Below are 15,990 nucleotides of genomic sequence, written 5' to 3' on the forward strand. Positions count from 1 at the left end.
CTGTTCCTCTGGATGGGGATTGATGGAAAGTCCAAAAGACAAAGCAGCTTCTTATTCCTTGGCTTCAAATTGGTGCAATGATCCCTCCCAGTGGACGACCTGTCAGAAACGTCACCTCAGCGAGACATTGACAGTAAGCGCCGCCGTAGCACCTAGAATTACATACGTCCCCATCACAGCATCACCATATCCAATCCAGTCTTAACAAACAAGTCACATCTTTGCTAGGCTATCAATAGAAATGCGCTTTTGTTATGACGTTCGCTGAGATCAAGGGAGAACAGGTACGATCGGGAAGAGCGTCTGCTATTGCTCAAGTGAAATCGCAATGCGCAAATCATGTTCTGTATGTGGTGACTCCGTATAGAAAGAAGAAGTGGCGATTGTGGTATAGCAGAGGCAAGGCAAGGCAAGGCAAGTTTATTTGTAGAGCACATTTCATACACAAGGCAATTCAAAGTGCTTCACGCAGCAGGAAAAATGCATTCAAATCACAAAGAAATTACAGAAACAGAAATACAATAAAATTAATTAAATTAAAAATTATCAATCCATCTGATTTTCTAAACTAATAAAATCACAAACAAAAGAGAAGAGTGCAAAGATAAAAATTAACTACAACGAAATTAACTAAATTAAAAATTATCAATCCATCTGATTTTCTAAACTAATAAAATCACAAACAAAAGAGAAGAGTGCAAAGATAAAAATTAACTACAATGAAATTAACTAAATTAAAAATTATCAATCCAACTGATTTTCTAAACTAATAAAATCACAAACAAAAGAGAAGAGTGCAAAGAAAAAATCCTTTCAGTCATATGCGCAGCTAAACAAAACTGTTTTTAGCTTAGATTTGAACATTGTCAGAGTAGAAGCCTGTCTCACATCTTCAGGAAGACTGTTCCAGATTTTAGCTGCATAAAACTGAAACGCAGATTCCCCATGTTTTGTCCTGACTCTGGGCACCAGCAGGAGGCCGGTCCCTGAGGTCCTCAGAGTCCGAGATGGTTCATATGGCACTAACATATCCAAGATGTACTTTGGTGCTAGGCCATGGAGAGACTTGTACACAAGCAGAGCTGCTTTAAAGTCTATTCTCTGAGCCACAGGGAGCCAGTGCAGAGACCTGAGAACAGGACTCTTTAGCTGTAAACTAAGAAGCTGCTGGTTTGTACAAAACAAATAATAGTTAAACCATTCACACTCAGTGGCACTATACACAGACTGAACACTTGGGCTTGAAATACTCTGCTTTCACTAGTAGAAGTAGCAGAAAGAGTGATAGTACCACTTTCTATCAACCATGTGGCAAGGCAAGTTTAACTGTTGAGCACAATTTGTACACAAGGCAATTCGAAGTGCTTCACACAACAGGAAACAATGCATTAAAATTACAAAGACATGACAGATCTCACAAAAACTTAATTTCTATTCATTAAATTTAACAATTTTGTTGACAGGAATCATACATTTTGTCCGTGCTTAGTGATCCGCCAGATGAAAAACCAAATCTATTGGACCACAGTGGCAGACACTCCAGACACTCTTTCCCGTATTTATTTGGCATTGCCAGTGTGACAGGCGTCTCCGGGATGGGCACATCGCTTTTAGATAGATTTTTTTCCCATGTTTGACCGTCCCTAGACATCAACGCGCTATCTGCCTCTGCACGCGTCTGTGCTGAGCTATCTGTTACCAAGGGCTGCAGTCCTTTCATCATTTTAATCAGCCTGTGTTCGTCGACTTAAGTGTGTATTAGTTCAATAGTAATTTTATTTTGATTATTAGGATGTATATAGAACAACAGAAAGGAGTGAGTAAAGCCTTCTGCACACCAGAGGAGATTTTTTTCCCCGATTTCAAACCCAATTTACCTCTTCGCGAGTTCGAGGAGGCGTGGCCCGAGCAGCGACTCTTATAAGCAATTATTTGTGGTGGCACTCCTCATGTCTGTGGGGTCAATGTGATTCTGTTACGATTTGTCATGTCGCAGCTCAGAAACCTCAAATTGTGACGTTCCAACAACATTGGCTCCGCTGCCTAGAAACGCCTCTTAAACTTTAGAAATAGCATGAATGAAACCCGCACGGGCTCCTTACCTCCAGTGAATACAGCGCTCTCCTGTGTTCTCTATGAGCAGGTTTCCTCTACACATATTTATTTTTGTTTTATTTCGGCTCTAAATAAGAGCCGAAATAAGAAAAGCCGTATCCTCGTGTATTTGTTTTCATTACACAGATCGATCATGTGACACTCGCGCGCCCCTCCGCTTGTAACAAATCTTTCCCGAAATTAGCAAGTGTGTGGTGTGGATGTGCTGCATGTGAGTGTGAGACAAATATCGTTGCAAATCGTTGTCTGTGGTCTGAAAACTTTGCGTGACGTCTTACAATCGCAGACAATTTAAAAATCCTTTAGTGTGCAGCCGGCTTTAGCTGAAGATTTGGGAGAGAATCATGAGTTTAATCAGCCTTTTACATAGAAATACACTGTTTTCTAGTGCTTTTAAATATAAATAGTTGTTTTTTGCATGAACTCCTGGGTCTTTTGAGAGTAGTTTTGGTCAGATACATGGTCAGATCATAGAGATACTCAATAGTTTTCAGAGATTTTGCCCCTGTTTCCTTAAATAGTTGACTCCTCAATCAGTAAAGCATGTATTTAGTTCACACAAAATGTCTTTGGATTGGAAAAACAAGGGTAAAAACTGTAGAATTACACATCTTGAAAAGCTGTATTAAAAAAAAAACAGTGCTACATAGATCGAAAAGAAATTACATAAAGTTAATCAAAAACTGTGAGGACAAAATATTGAACTCATTTGCACATTATTATAAATTGTGCAAAAATTGTGTTTGGTTCTTCCATTCTCGTGCCTCTATCGAGCTCTGTCTCTAATCGTATTCATTTACAGTACAAATACCAGGCTCCTCTTAATGAGTTCTGTATGAGTCAAGATCATGTTGTACAAATGAAATGACACACTGATATTTTAAATGAAATCAGTTGATAACCTTGATCAACCAGGTGCTTGAGCTGTGAGATTTAAGCTGAGGGAGTGGTCAATTCATGTGTGTGTGCTACACCCAAAGCTTTTATGTTGCATTGAAAAAGATGCACGAACAACATCCTTGCAGAACAAAATGTCTGTCATCTGATAATGAAAGGAATGGTATTAGGACAATATAAAGCGCAATTATGTAATTTAGAAAAGTACAGTACATCGGGCTATTAAAAGCACAACAGATCAGAAAGTTGTATTTCTAGTATAAGGAGTGGCAGAAAAGTATATATCTTGTTCTTTTACTCTCCTAATGACAATATTTATACGATGTAGCAACAGTAGTACAGTAGAACTTGTTTACTTAATTTGAAAGTAGTCTTACGAAATAAAACTAAATACATGTACCGAATGTTAGGGCTGCACAATACATAAAAACAAAAGGTTACATAAATACAAATTTTAAATTTTAAATCTCATGAGATCCTTGCATTATTTTTGTGATTCATAAATGTGAATGCTCCTGAAGTTCTTTACAACATGCACTATCAGCAGAACAATTTTAAACATAAATCACAAATCAAATAATACTTTTCAGAAAACAATTTTCCCAAAATCATACAGCCCTACCAAAATCTGCATTCAGAATACAATTTAACTGTGCTCTGGTACTCTTTCAGTTGGTGGTATTCAGAATAATATTTCCTCAAATCAAAAGTATAATATTGCAATACTTGATTGTGCAATTTAGGCTTCAAAAGAAGAAAAGTATTGAAAATCAGATACTAGAACCATACTAAGACTGGTATCGAAACTAGATACTCACTTGAACAAGTATCGATACCAAAGAAATCCCATGAACAGGACAAAATGTGAAAATGTGACTTTTCCTGAACAGTTTAATAATGATCTTGAGCTTTATCAGAACTACTAGTACAAGACCACACAAGAAAGTACTATTATATCATGCTGAAAATGACAATCTATAGTCATTAACATTGTGGTAGCTTGAGTCTTTTCATTAGGATTAGCAAGAAAAGTAGAAATCCCAGTCCTTGTGGTGTGTGTACTTATTTATACTGTATGCAGATAAGGTAAATTGCATTCTATTGAATATTTCTTATTTCATTTTTGGTATCTGTATCCAATTTCACGCCTGTTTCTTAGCATTGAAATCCAGTTAGAAATGTTAGTATTGTCTCCACTGAATCCCAAAACTTAAATTAATGCTAGATATTATAACAACTCTAGTGTGACGCCTTGTGCCACAATAAAAGTGTTTAACAAAACCGCGTTGGGAAGTCACAGTCACGTCCCTAAAATCCAAAAAATACACAGATTGCGCCATTTAGGCTTCGAATTGCACGTTATTATTGAGAGAAAACCTGATCCTTGTGGTAAGTGCGTGTGTCCTTATCTATAAGCGGATAAGGTAAACGAGATAGATTTGTGCTATTAACCAACAATGAATGAGTGGAGTATCATAGCGGATCGGAGCAGCGGTTGTACGAGCAGATAAAGTCGCTAACCACATTACAGGCCCTACATCTGCGCTGTTACCTTGATGTACGGCTGGAGCAGGAAGCCAGCTCTGCATAAATCAACATAGAGCTGTTGATTTTGACCTTGCTCTCCGCTACTAAGAGTCCCATAGATCAAAAATAATGGACAACAAACTGGGCTTCAGCGGTGGTTGTCGGCGTAATGGAAGGAACTGGTAGCTAGCATAAATCAACATGTTTATTATTGACTCTCCGCCTGGCTGTCTTTTTCCCCTCAAAAAGCTACGGAAAGCAAACTAGGGATCTGCCAAAAAATCCGTGATCTTTCTGTCAAGGCATAAACGCGCGTTCACGCCCATACGTTCCTAGTGTATGTGCGCTAGCTAGCTCGCCAGGGCTAGCGCAAACATTACATCAGTCCCGCTGTCAAATCGAGACTACCTTTGCACATCTATTTACGCACACAGCTTTCCACTGTCGGACTTCTTGTTGCGAGCGCCTGGGGTTTGACGGAAGGGGGGAAAATGCCTGGACAAACTTAACGCACACGTCGGAATATTTGCAAGCCACAATGTTGACTTTATATTTGCTAGCGGAGTGGTAGTATCTCCTGTTGTGTGGAGGAGAAGAAGCGGTTAGCTTGCGGTTTCAAGGCCGTCATTCAATGAATAAGAGCTTACATTCAGAAACAGAGGAAAGACAGGAAAAGTAAGATATTATTAAGCCTTTTACAATACTCACTACTGTATATTGACTTATATCGTGCGGTAGCTATCGTGATTTGAGCTCTAGAAGGTCGAATAGGTTAAGTAACTTCTCCGAATCATAATAAGAGACTGTACAAACAAAAGTACAAATGTGTTTTATTCTGATATCTATGCAAAGCAGCTCATTAAACAGGATTATGTGTATTATTGTGTCAGTGGCATGAAGTAGGTTCAATAATACAGTTTATTATGATAGTTTCTGTGGCAATATATTGTGATAGGACTAGAGATTGTACATCCACACAAAGGACTTTATGTTCAGATATGTAAAAAATATATATATTTATGCAATCCAAAATAGCAGTACACACGTTACCACGTTCAACTTCTACATCCAGACCGTATCAGCTGCTGAGAAACCGTCACATGCGTGTTTATCAAAGCGCTATAAATACTCAATTCTCACTTATGTACCACATGTTACATTTCAGGCCACATCTAAACTTGCTTTATAATTACCGTACTCAAATGACATCATCATTCTGCAAGAAGTCTCAAATTAAAGCAGTACTTCTACTTTTTAACACATACTTCTCACATGTTGTTGTTGATGGGCTTTTTATCTCATAATGTGCAGTGATTTTGTTGTTGTTTTTCATAGTTTTTTTACAGCAATTTTGGTCCATTCTTCAAAGTTAAACGTGCAGCTTTCACTAGAGTACTGCATAAAACCTGTTGTTTTGCTTAAATTAACTTTATGCTGCAGTATAGTGGAAACTGAAAGTAGTTTTTCAGTTCAGCTCTGACTGTGCAGAACAGAGCCCACTTCTTGGCCCACCAACAAATATGGTAATTTCCTCAACAAACAGACTCAGAAACATCTTATTTAAGGACAGAAAAGTCATCAATTCAACCGTGTGTGATCACAAAGTCTGTATAAGTGACAAATGCGAGTGTAGGTGCAGTGTTCCTGTTTTTCATTTCATTTTCTACAACTTTTTACTCGTTTTTCTTTGTTCAGACGGCAGCGATACCAAATATTTAGCAGAACTCTTTACACTTCTTCACTATCTTCACACTTGTTGTTAGCCTGTAGCAGCTCATTCACATTTAAAGTTGTGTTTTAAGCTCCAACAGGAGAAAACGTCATTATTCGAAGTACCCGGAGCCACTTGAGTGTGCGAGCCACTAAAAAGCCCAAAAGCCACGTCCCAGCAGAACAAACGCAGTGCCCCCCGCTGAGCCTTCCCTCCCACCATCCCACTCTCCCACACACAACACTCCCCCACACACACACACACACACACACACACACACAAACTACAGCCGCCCAGAGTAAATTTAACTGTCAGCCGTAAAGCTTCTGTCTATGGCCCGTGATCTTTTGCCCCCCTCTCTCTTCCCCGTCCCGTTTCCACCGCTCTATGCAAAGTAGGCGAGACACAAGTTTATTGCCACTTCTAACGAATAACACAAGAGGCTTTATTTAACATTTCCGACCCGTTTGGCTCATGTTTATGTACAGATTGCGAGATTAACATTCTCCAGACTCGACATTTTGCCTACTGTTGATTTTGCAGTTGTCATATTTTGTCTATAAACAATGTAAAGCGGCTCGTTTTAACCGCTCCGCCGTTAACCCATCAGTACATCTAACGACAGCCTAAATATATAGCTTCCAGTTCACTCCCCAGCCCGTCTGTAAGCCCCGCCCACAGATAAAAGAGTGACTGTGGGCCTCTGACACCACCTCCTCGTCCTCTTCGAGCACAAAGACCCCCAGATGTGTGCCCCTTCATTTCCATTTCAAAAAGCCCTGTTTGTCACATGCACCGATTCGCACTTTTACACCAAGCTTCCAAACAAACCCAATCCAAATGGACCAACATGGCTTTTAATGGAGGTCACACGGTCAAATTTAGCTGTTGCAGTTACAGTTCGCTTGATTTTTCCACACTAAAGTTGCGTTCAATCTTGTCCTTGTTTGGTCCTGTTCTAGTCCCGGTTTAGTCTAAGTTAAATCCTGGGTTTAGACCAAGCAGGGATCGAATATAATTTTACTGTTACGATTATTGCGAGAGTAAACATCATTATTTAACCAAAGGAAAGTGAAATCCTTCTATTCTTTCATTCTAATTTCATTGCCGCTCTTCTAGTATGTGATCAAACTTTCTGAATGCAAATGTCAAGTTATTATTATACAACAGCCACATACAAAGCACTATTCATTAGGGTGTACTTTTCTGAGGTGCAGATTGAATTCAAATGACTTAGTTTAGCTTCTAAAATGGTCATGATGATACTTTTCTTGCTCTTAGGATCATATTGTGACGTGAATAATCGTAATTATCGATTAACCGATTCATGTTGACATCCCTAAATCCAAGTTTAGTCCCAATTGCGATAAGGAATGGCAAAATATCAATATTATGTGATATTCTTTTATTGTGGCAGAATTACAATTTGTTGCTTATTTAGATCAGAAGTGAACTCATTTTTGCCAGACAGTTGCCATATTGACCGTTTTCATTGTTAGCCATGTGTATCGTCTTGAACTCTGTGAGATCATGTGATTCCCAGTGCAAATGGGATAAGACCCATTCAAATATATCAAATAAAATAAAAAAACAGACTAAAATACAATGAACAATATTTAGAAAAGCTCTTATCTGAATTCCCATCAATGACACATAAGCACGACACAGAATTTATCCACAGAAAAGACAAATATGTAGTTTAAACACAGATCTGTCACCCTAAACGCACGTGTTGAGGCCCTTCTGTTTTGCGTGGACATAATGAGTCAGAAATACTGTGCGCATCAACCCAACGCTGGATTAAAACGCCCGTAACAGGGGAAGACCGTTGATAATCATGACGCATGTCCTGACATAAACCTATCCATTTATCCACGCCTAGAACTGACACAAAGAACGCATGTGACCTCTTTTGGGGCTGAATAAAACAAACAAACAACAACATCCTTTATAGCAATCACACGAACGAGCTGAACGTTGTTAAGGGCCACTTTCCCACACCTCTTGACTTGAGGTTTCATAACCTGTCGCCGAACGAGTTGTTTAACTGACGGGATCATTTAACAGACGCCAAGAAGTCAATGCAAAAAGTCATGATCGTCAGTTATTTTATTTTGTCTCTATAGTTCAAACGGTGAAGTTGGCTTCCCTCTTTCTCAGGCCTAGGACACAATAACAGTTTTCAATGTATCGGACTGGAAACTAATAACTCTACTCTCTCCTCTTTTTCATGAATATTTGTTCATCATTATTTTCAATTAACACTTTATTTAAAAAAACAAAAAAGACCAAGTAAACTAATAAATAAAATAAATAAAATAAATAAAATAAATAAAATAAATAAAATAAATAAAATAAATAAAATAAATGAAATAAATAAAATAAATAAAATAAATAAAATAAATAAAATAAATAAAATAAATAAAATAAATAAAATAAATAAATACAAAATAAATTCTTACAGAGGTTACTGACTGAGATAATGTTGCAATAAGCATCTGTTGCCACTTCAAACCAAGCTACAATATGTTTTTATATTTAAATGTACAACCTGTGAAGAAAATGTGTTATGTCTTGGTCAGGCCAAAGTGTATGTGACTACTGCTGCTGCTGTCGTTAGTTAATGCATCCAAATTGCCTTTTTGTTTCCCTTAAGTCAATACGTTTGGGCAATATTGACAAAAAACAATATCTCAATTCATTGTTCTGCATTATCTCGATGGCATAATTCAGACATTATTGCAATCCATCAGAAATGTGCTAAAACATGCCTGTAACTATCACAAGTATTGCACAACGAACTGCAAAACGATCAATAAAAGTGCATAATATCACCTCATATTAGAGCTGAACAAGTTGAGAAAAATAGCAGAAAGCAATGTGTTCAGTTCAACGTTCACATTTTAAACCCGTCCAGGAGAAGTGACAAAAAGACAAATATATGTATTTCAGAACAGGTTTGTACAGATATAACTACAGGGTACGCAGAATAAAACAGCATATGTTGTTGTTTGTGGAGGAAATTATGGTACTTTAAAAATTGCATTCATTCAAATTGGGCTCTGTCAGTGCTTCCTGTCCAATTTCACTACAGTCTATGGTTTTTTGTTGAATGGCGCTAAATCTTCACATATAAAAACAGTCTTTTTAATAGTTTTTTTTTACTTTCTATTTTGCTTTTTGATAAAAGTTTGCATTAGCTGTAAGGGATGTTTAATTTTTCCCCCAACCCAGTTCTGCCACACAACTTTGCATTGGTGGCTATAATAGCAAACGTTTAATATATAATAATATCACTTTAATATCTCTTTTCACTATTAGGTTTAGAATTCAGTTTAGGGACAGTTCATTTTCACACAGCAAATTTCTGTTCTTTATTTTCAATCAGCAGTTAATTTTGTTCCTAACTTGATATTATAATTTGGCGCATCTCCACAACAACAGTTCCGATAATGTCTATTTTTCAAAATAACTCAAGTCCATCTCCCGCTGCTCCTTCATGTCGGGCCAAAGTGAGCACGTTTTGAGGACCATAAAAAACCCAGCAGCTCCACCATCTCCACTGCAGCTCTAATCTCACTTGGAAACTTCTTTTTTAACTCGTCCGAGGTGGAGCAGAGCCAGGCCTGTGCAGCAGACTGTAATGAAAAAGGAACATGCATGTTGGTTGTTTTAAATCATACTTTTAATTTGATGGGGCGCAGTAAATGGTCTGGCCTTTATTACAGATACAGCCACAGCGGCAGGCCTCTCCTCGACAGATGTAAACGCACAGAGTCTGGACAAAGAGCACTTGGAACAGTCGCTCCGCTCCAGATGTGAGCGCCAGTCCTCAGCAGAAACGGGCTCGGCGTGAGTGTTTACTGTTACCGAAGCAACCGCTTAACACACAAAGTTAAGAGATTCAAACAGGGAGATTAAGGCGATGTCGAAATATCAGTTTAGTCAGAAATATTTCGTCGAAATGAGTTAGAACAAAATGATTACATTTGGTGAGGATCCAGTTTACTAAGTACCAGGTAGATTTATGGAGTTTGTGCCATTTTTAAATAATAAAAAGTACGTTGTATAAAAAAATTAAAAGGTCTGACAAAATAAATCCTCTTATTGATTGATTGCTTTTTTCTTTTTTTTTTGTCTTATAAAAAACATACAAATTGCTTTCATTATTACTACTCTGAGAATAGAAAATTAAAAAGTTTCTTTCCCCAAAATAAGGCTGTCACTAACAATTTTGGTTGTCGAACAGTATTAAACTTTTTAGATTAGTCGACTTGTCAAACGATTATTTCTATTGTACATTGAGACTTTTTAAATATATAATTAACCAAATGAAGACTGAAAAATGCTGACAGAAGGCTTACAGATGAGAGTTATTGATGAAAAATCTGAAATATTTGGCTCTTTGTTGACATTTTGGTTTAAAAATACCTCCGTCTTCATTATAAAACCCATTTTCTTTGTGCTCTGCTCCGAACCCTAATGCTTTTACTGTCAGACCCAAGCTGATCACTGACTATTAGAAATGACTGAAACTCGATTAAAACATGATTAATTGTACAGCCCAACTTAAACTATATGACAAACAAACCGCAGCCTCAACTCTAGTTTTTGCTGCAGTAAATCAAGTCTGGCTTATGGGACTTTTTGGACACTTTACATAACTATTTGAGGAATTATTAACATTATATCATGCCTACACACAACCCAGAGTCTCGGCTTCAATTGTGCGCTTACCAACCACATTTAAACATACATTTACCCTTGCATCGTGGGTGTAGACAGTATGAAATCAAAGGACAATCTACACTTACACTTGATAATGGAATATCTTTACGGTTCAGAGCCCGTAAACAGCTTTTGCACGCTGAACCGTCCAGCTATTTCTCCCCAAGAGAAAAAGACGCGGCGCATCAAACTTGGTCGGGTGTATTATGACTGGGAAACGTCTCCACGACAAACAACTGTCAGAGCCTATTTACACTGGAAGCGAAAGGTAATTGCGGCGCTGAGCAGCCAAATGAGCCGTCGGCGAACAGTGGGAGCCGTATGATGGAGCATGACGCTAACAGGCTCGTCTAGTGTTACGGGAGATTTTGGAGATAACGAACTAGAGGGGAGGTGGAAAAAGAAGAAGAAGAAGAAGAAGAAGAAGAAGAAGAAGAAGAAGAAGAAGAAGAAGAAACACACACACACACATTTTCATCACTAACAGGAATCATAAGCCTGGATTAGACCGTGTGTTTGACTAACGCAGTTGATCAGATATGAAGCGGGGAATGGAGTCAGTGAATCGATGAAGCGACCTCTGAATCTGAAGTGAGCTTAAGAACATTTGATAAGGTTTCATTTGTTTTTCTACAGGAAGTGGTAATGACAACCGTCGCATATAATAACAAAGAAGAAGCACATTTTAATACTAATACTACTTATGTATAGCTCAGGGCTGCAAGATGAATCGCTGTCGAATCCACATTTGAACGGATGATGCAGCGGATCACAAAGACCGCACAGACATTTTTGAAGTACCGTATTTTCTGGACTATAAGTCGCACCTTTTTTCATAGTTTTGGACGAGGTGCGACTTATACTTATATTTATACTTATATACTTATACTCCGGAGCGACTTATATGTGATATTATTTGTTATTTTCACACTTGCAACCGCATTTCATACTCCAGTGCGACTTATATATGTTTTTTTCTTCTCTATTATGCATTTTTGGCTGGTGCGACTTATACTCCAGTCCGGAAAATACGGTAGCATAATTTTCTAGACAGACACCAAAATGTGCTTCTTATTCTGCGTACAAACTGATAACACTGTAGTTTAGATCTTTTTCCCCGTACACAGTTTGTCAATTCCGATTTCAGTCTTTCTAATCGCATTCACAGTTCTTTGATATTTTCCACAAAATCGTTCAGCTCAAGTATAGTCGGTGTAATTGGTCAAGGAAATTAGTTAAATAATCAATCAGGCAATTCAAATGATACTCTTTTGCAACTGAAAACTCACAATTCATTCATTTAAAAGAATAAACCTGAGCCAAACAGATCGACGTATGCTTCTCATCATTATATTCTGTCATTCTATTGTCGTTTCGTTGCTGTGCCAAATAGTTTTTCAGTTGTCTGTTTGTTTTCTTTTCAATACATGCAGCTATTTCAAATTAGCTGACACGCCATGGCGACAATGCTTTACAAAATCCTTTAACTGCGATCGGTTTCCACTCCACAAGACAAACACGGCGCAGGTGTGTCCGTAAAGCACTTCGCGTTTGCATTTGGCTCTAACGCAAAGAAGCTCCACGACACAAATCGCCATCCACGACAGCCACTGCCTTTTGCATTAGGGACAACAGTGTACAAAACAAGTCCGAGGGGTAGAAAAGCTGCAGCACGTCGCGACAATCCCACCGTAATCTGCTTATTGTGAACAGCTTTAGGGCGTTTGAGATCCGATCACAGATGGAGCAATGGAGATGTCCGGATTAAGGATTATTAGCTGAAATGTGACGCAGGTATTTTCAGAAGGCAAACCACAAAAAGAGTCAAACCTATTACTTGCAGTGCAGTTAAATTACAGTTTTAATACGCACACTGTAAATGTTTGAGTCAAAGCATTTAATAACAGACTTTGCATACAGTATGGGACAAAAATAATTGCCTTCCAAATTTGCAAAATGTCAAAAAATGCCAGCTAAAATATTGGGGCTCATTTAAATTCTTTGCGGATTAAAGTTTCCAAAGGCCACATCAGCGATAAGTCAAACCCAAACGACTGAAGTGATTTCCCCTCAGTGTTTCCTCTGTGGCTCGTAGCGCAGGCTGCATGCGGGACCACAGTTTCAAATGTTACACCAAAGTCAAGTGTTACTGGCTCTTAGCTAAACAGGCCCATTCATGACCGTATCATCTGTCCATATATCTACTACAACTACTACTTCTACTACTACTACTACTACCAATGCATGTTTCAGAGGTTTTCTGCCTGCACTTTTCAACTACAAACTGACTGAGGTACAGTCAGTGGCATAATTATTCATAGTTTACTGAGAAATATTAAATAATGCAATGTAAAGTAACTTTTTCCATCATTTTAATCAACAAATCCGCAGCCAATACTCTGTCAGTAAAAGTGATTTTGTGAACATTACACACAAATGTCACATGTTAAGGTTTGCCTTGTCTCTCATCATGAAATAAAGCGGAAATATTGTGATATATTGTGCGTGCAGCTGATTTCACCTGTGGTTTTGTGGTTTTTGCTACTGCGTCATAAACCGTGACACTGGAGGCTCTGAACAGGCTGAAAACTGGACAAGAAACAGAAGTAAGAATAAATATCACAAAAGCCACCGATAAGCAGCATTATGTATACTGTTGTTGAACTGTAGACCTGTATAAGTCGATTAATCGGTCGAACAACTATTTTATTGTGATTATAATGATTTATTTGGGCCAGAGCAGGTTTGGGAGTGAATTCTTCCTTCAAACTGCATTTTTACTGATAAATTCGCACTTTACTAATAGTTTTCTGTTATAAAATACTTTGTCGCGGAGTACTTCTGGTAAGATACGTGGTTTGAGCATCCAGATACTTTATGGTTTTAGTTGAATTTCTTTAGTCGACGGCAGCCCTAGTATATTGTCAATTGTATCGTCATCTCTTTTACACTCTTTACACTGTGATGAAGATTTTAGGCCATATTGAAGTAACTGAAAGCCGTATTTATTCAATTTTGATGAAAGAAAATGAGTCTGAAATTGTGGTTATTCTATACGAGAAATAAAGTACATATATTTTATTTTTGCCGTATTGCCCAGTATTACACAGACGCATACAACGGATCTCATTTCATATTATATTGTACTGCATCTTCCACTGTAACCATGACTCAATTACAATGATTCATTTGACAAAGAAACCTCCGTCCGGCGTTGCACAAAAGACAAACTGCGTCAAACTCGATGTTTTGTCAGTACAAATATGGGAAAAACTGACTAATAATATGCTAATTAGCCCTTCGAAGAACTAAATGACATGACATAGATATAACCCACTGCATTTTCAAGGTCACGGATGATGAGGAGAAGATGATAAGAGCCATTGAAGTGCACCGGAAACGCGATTGTGGCGAGGGGCTGAGTCAAAGCAGATCGCGCAGTTTCAGAACCGATAAGAACGGGCCATTCAGGATGTCAAACACATGAGTAAGAACGGCAGTACGTTATTGAGTGTCAGTGACGATTTAGAAACAATACTGTACACAAGAGATTTGAAAATAGATAAGGCAGAAACGAACGCAAAGATTCAGAAGTAGGAAATCACAGAATCTCAGCAAAGGATCACAATAAAGTACTTCATGCAGCGTTTGTAATTGATTTGACTGTACGACTACATTTAGACATTGACTAAAAGTATTTTGAAGTAAGTAAGTGTACATTTTGAGACATTTGCACACACACCACAAAAAAAGAGGGACTAAAATAGGACTAAACGTGGACCAAGACAGGATTAAAACAGGACTAGAGCATAAAGGTGGACGGTATTGACACAAATGTACTGTGTATCTATGTTTTTGTTGTAGTATCCACACTGTTTCCTTTTTATTCGCTCTTTTTGTCACATTTTTCACTATAAAACAACATGCTCGACATTCAAATTTAGCATATTCTCAAAACAGCATTCAAACTATGATCTATATGTTGACATAATGCCCACTTCCACTGGAACAGCACCTGTCCACGTCGTCATCGGGACTCAATTTGGCTCAGACCAGATCAGCGTGAACGAAGACGATTACACGCAACACGACTTAACTTTAGTTTAAACTTCTAAACCAAACCCGGGACCATTAACTCAGAGCTTTTATTTCAGGAATCTAATAAAGCGACCAGCGAGGCAGCGAAAGTTAAAGTCGCTCTCTAAACATCCCCGAGAAATAAGGCAATAACAAGTGCTACAGTTCGCAAAACAAGCTTTCCCCCCCCAGATAAACTAGCCGAGACAAATGGATGTTTTCCTTGCTTACTTTAAATAGATAACATGGATTGTACTAATGGAGGCTATTGTGGTGTGTTTGGACAGTTAAATAGAGCTTCAGAGTCAAGCAAAATAATCTAGAAAATAAGCTATAAATAACAAAATACGTTGTCTTTTTATGGTAGATCTGGCCAAACCTGTAGATCAAACCTCTACAAACAAGTTCTGAAATGGATGTGACTCTTGTATTATTGTGTAGCAGCAAAACCGATCACAAAACCTCCCAGAAAAGTCACAATCGGACTTTTAAATATTGAGCCACAAATGTTATAAAGGAGGAAAAACGCAGTGGAAGTAAAAGTAGTGGTAGACAGCCGTGGGTGAGCCGCGCAGACAGACCACATATAAACTATCCGAGCGAGACCCTCCCTCCAATGTCATTAAGTGGCATGTAAAAATAAACCGACAACCAAAGTCAAATAAAACAGTCAGATCTGTCGCAATATGGAAAAGTGGGAGGGCGGAGTCTAGACACCTGTTATCGTCGCGTTGAAAAAACACCGTTTGTTTTGTCTGGGGTTCCAAAGTGAATCGTGATGCTTCAGTTTGGCTTCGACGCGCAGAGAAAATAAGCCAGCGCTGAGGTCAGACTCACTTACAGATATATGTTTTTACTAGGCTGGAAAATCATAGGTTTGCGGGAAAATGGAATCAAACAAACTTGTAACATTATACGACAATTTTGATGCAAAA

This window comes from Eucyclogobius newberryi, unplaced genomic scaffold (assembly GCF_026437365.1).
Source record: "Eucyclogobius newberryi isolate DKJ021-1_F unplaced genomic scaffold, fEucNew1.0.hap1 SCAF_16, whole genome shotgun sequence".
Lineage (NCBI taxonomy): Eukaryota > Metazoa > Chordata > Actinopteri > Gobiiformes > Gobiidae > Eucyclogobius > Eucyclogobius newberryi.